Source organism: Ovis aries, chromosome 11 (genome assembly GCF_016772045.2).
Source record: "Ovis aries strain OAR_USU_Benz2616 breed Rambouillet chromosome 11, ARS-UI_Ramb_v3.0, whole genome shotgun sequence".
Taxonomy (NCBI): domain Eukaryota; kingdom Metazoa; phylum Chordata; class Mammalia; order Artiodactyla; family Bovidae; genus Ovis; species Ovis aries.
Genome location: NC_056064.1, coordinates 35027935 through 35031661, shown reverse-complemented (window position 1 = coordinate 35031661; position 3727 = coordinate 35027935).

Here is a 3727-nt window from a genome sequence, read left to right as displayed (position 1 = left end):
TCAGTGTTGTGTAAAAATGCAGGAAACACCTGCATTGGTTAAGATGGACCAGGATATGCCAGGATGACAAAACCCGACAACCTTGGGGGTTTATGCAAACTCACATCCCGGCCTAGACCAAGCAGGACGATGGCCACGCCGCTGTCCCCCGCATGCTAACTCCAGCAGCACCAGCAGCCTCCACCCTTCACTCAGAACCTGCAGAGTTTCTGTCCAGAAGGAAATGGATCGAGGGACTCCAGCTCCCACCGTGTCATTCTGGTCAACATACATCACTTCCACTTCTAGCCCATGACCGGGACAAGTCACATGGCCCCAGCCCAATGGGGCAAGGGGGGCTGGAGACACGGACCTCCAGCGAGCAGGCACTGCCTCTGTCCAAATCCTCCAAACAGCCCTCCTCCAGCCTCCCTGCATGGAGAGCACACGCCTCGTCCCATCCAACACAGCCTCCAGCTCAGGGCAGGGGTCTCCGGGGATGGAAAGTAGCTACTGTCTGGTGGCTCCTCTCACTCCAGAGCCTCATGAACTAAAACAGTGGGTTATCCACCCTCTCCACACACTCGAGATGCAGGTGTCAGACAACAAGAGCAAGGTTCCGTCTGGAGCCAACCAGGAACACTGTGCAGCCCCATCTCAAGGGCGAGAAGGCTCTCTCTGTGAGTCGTGTCCTTGGGGCCCTCACTCTGCCTTTTGAGGATGTCCCTCCATCTTTCCTGTCTCATCTTCCTGGCTGCATCTGGAGTAACTGTTCTCAGGGCTCAGCCCACTCTCTGTCTGTCCCTCAGGAGGGTGAAGGCCCCAAAGGCATCTCATCCTCTTTCAAACAGTGACCGGCAGAGGGGTGGCTACACACACCAGATGTGTGTGACTGTAACGGGGCGATGTGTGAAGAGGCTGCAGAAGGCCTGCAACTCTTAACATGAATAACTAAACTCCCCTCCAGGGCAGGGCCCCATATTGAGAAGGAGGTGCTGAGAACAGACTCCAAAAAGAGCAGAAGAGGCACTGCTGCTGCTGCTGAGTCGCTTCAGTCGTGTCCGACTCTGTGCAACCTCATAGCTGGCAGCCCACCAGGCTCCCCTGTCCCTGGGATTCTTGCCCCAGGCAAGAACACTGGAGTGGGTTGCCATTTCCTTCTCCAATGCATGAAAGTGAAAAGTGAAAGTGAATTCGCTCAGTCGTGTCCGACTCATAGAGACCCCATGGACTGCAGCCCACCAGGCTCCTCGGTCCATGGGATTTTCCAGGCAAGAGTACTGGAGTGGGGTGCCATTGCCTTCTCCAGAAGAGGCACAGGAGGGGCCAAAAACTAGAAATGAAAGGGGTCGGAGAAAAGAGGGAAGAAAGTGAAGGAAGGAGGAAATACAAGACCATTTGTCTTTTAACATGTCATGAAAACAGCAGGAAAGAGTACTAAAGATTATGAAGCTGGTCAGTCCTTCTCTCCAAAGTTCTGAAAGTCATTTCAGATAAAAATGAACAACAGAGAAGATTATAGTCAAGTCCCACGCGAAGTTATGGGAGAAATGAGAAAACTAACCAGTGTCCTTACAAATAATGAAGGCATCCCAGAAACACAGGCCACAGGACCACAGCCAGAATTTTTTTTTAATGTTCCCTAAAACTCTTACATGAATCAATCAAAAGTAAGACAGTAACAAAAGATACAAAAGAATGACAAGTCAAAATGAGAAGACCTAAGAAAAGATGTGCTAGAATTGAGGAAAGAATTAGGAAGAAAAGATAAAACTCATTTCAGAATGACAGCTATTAATAAACCAGAAGGAACACAACACAGCTAAACACAAGAGATGATGCCCAAGAGAATGAGAAGTTAGAATGGGTGGAAATTTTTAAGCAATAAAGAAGTGGAAGAGATAAACAGGATTCAAGAGAAAGTGACTACGTGGAGAACAGGGGAAAGATGGAATGTGTATAACCCAAGTCGCTGAAGAAGGAAACCAAGCGAAGACTATTCAGTCGAAGACTAAATACTGTAATTTAAAAAATGTTCCTGAAATATGTAACAACTGAACGGCATTGAGTATCTGGAAAAACTGATCCAGAGCAGCCAACAGAGAGACATGTTGTCCAACATATTCTATACCTGCCTTTGGGAATTCAAGCAAAAAAAGATGAAGTCGGTTCCCAGGAAATCAGGCTGTTGTCAGAGTCTCCAACACAAGCCTTCCTGCCAGCAGCCTCAGAGAGGGGCAGATCCAGCCAAACTGACCTGCAAGTACGATGGTCGTAAATAGCTATCAACAGGCAAAACTTCCGGACTGTTACTTCCACCTGCCTCCTAAGGACCGGCCGGCAAACAAGCCTCAAACAACCAAGACCACCAGAGAAACAGCCCTGAGGTCTGACTGTGAGTACTGAACGTGCAAACACGTGAGAATCTACACAGTTAAGACCAGTGATGGTTACACTGTGCATGCTGCTCAGTCGGGTCCGACTCTTTGCAGCCCCATGGACTAGACTGCCAGGCTCCTCTGTCCATGGGATTTCACTTGCCAGAATACTGGAGTGTGTTTTCATTTCCTTCTCCAGGGAATCTTCCTGACCCAGGGGTCGAACGCGTATCTCTTATGTCTCCTGCATTGACAGGCGGATTCTTTACCATTTACCACTGTGCCACCTGGGAAGCCCAACAGTTACACCAGATATAGTATATTTGAGGGAAAGTGGGAAGAGCATGTAAAAAATAGAATAAGCTTACTAACTGCCTAGTTAATGTCTGCGTGTGAAAGGCGTGCGTGCGTGCTAAGTTGCTTCAGTCATGTCCAACCCCTCGTGACCCTATGGACTGCAGCCCTCTAGGTTCCTCTGTTCATGGGGATTCTCCAGGCAAGAAACTGGAGTGTGTTGCCATGCCCTCCTCCAGAGGATCTTCCCAACCCGAGGATCAAACCCACATCTCTTAAGTCTCCTGCATTGGCAAGCAGGTTCTTTACCCCTAGTGCCACCTGGGAAACCCAAGAGTAAAAGGATATTAATTCAAATCAGATACTGTGGAAGACAACTGTAGCAAGTTTCAGTATCCCTTATAGTAGGAAACCAATAACAAAAAAAGAGAGGACCAAGTGTCACTTACAGATATTACTATAAAAGTAACAGTTGGAACAAAAATAGGAACCCTTCCTAGGTACCAAAAAAATAAAGTCGAGTGAGAGAGAAAACAAAAACCGCAGTGAAAGACACATTGTTTAAAAGACTTGCACAGGTAGGTGTGAATGTAACATAAAACACCACGCAGAACTGAAGCTAAACATATTGATCGTTCCATCTTAACTCACCTATTAATAGAAAACTTATTTTCAGGTTGGCTTAGGAAGGAAACTCCAGTGCTGGAGGGACAGCCAGAGCCTGCAGTCCAGGGAAACCAGGGGAGGAGGCCAGGGCTGTGCGCTCTGGTCGCCGCGGCTCCTGCTCAAAGCGCAAGTGGAAGAGAGGGTTCCGAAGACCTGCTGCCCATGATCGCCCCAGGCTGACTGTGTAAACGACTCTGTGAAGACGAGTCCGTGTGGGACCCACCTTGTGGAGGCCTCTTTTCCTCGTGGTGCTGATGGCAGCCCCTTGCTTACATCCAGAGGGAGGACGGGCTGGCCAGGAAACTCCCCAGCTCAGGGCCTCTGAGGAGCCAGGCTCTGAGGCATGGTCCCCCCAGCACCTCGGGCCCCTCACGCTCATCTGCCACACTCTGCTGGTAGCTGAAGAAGGC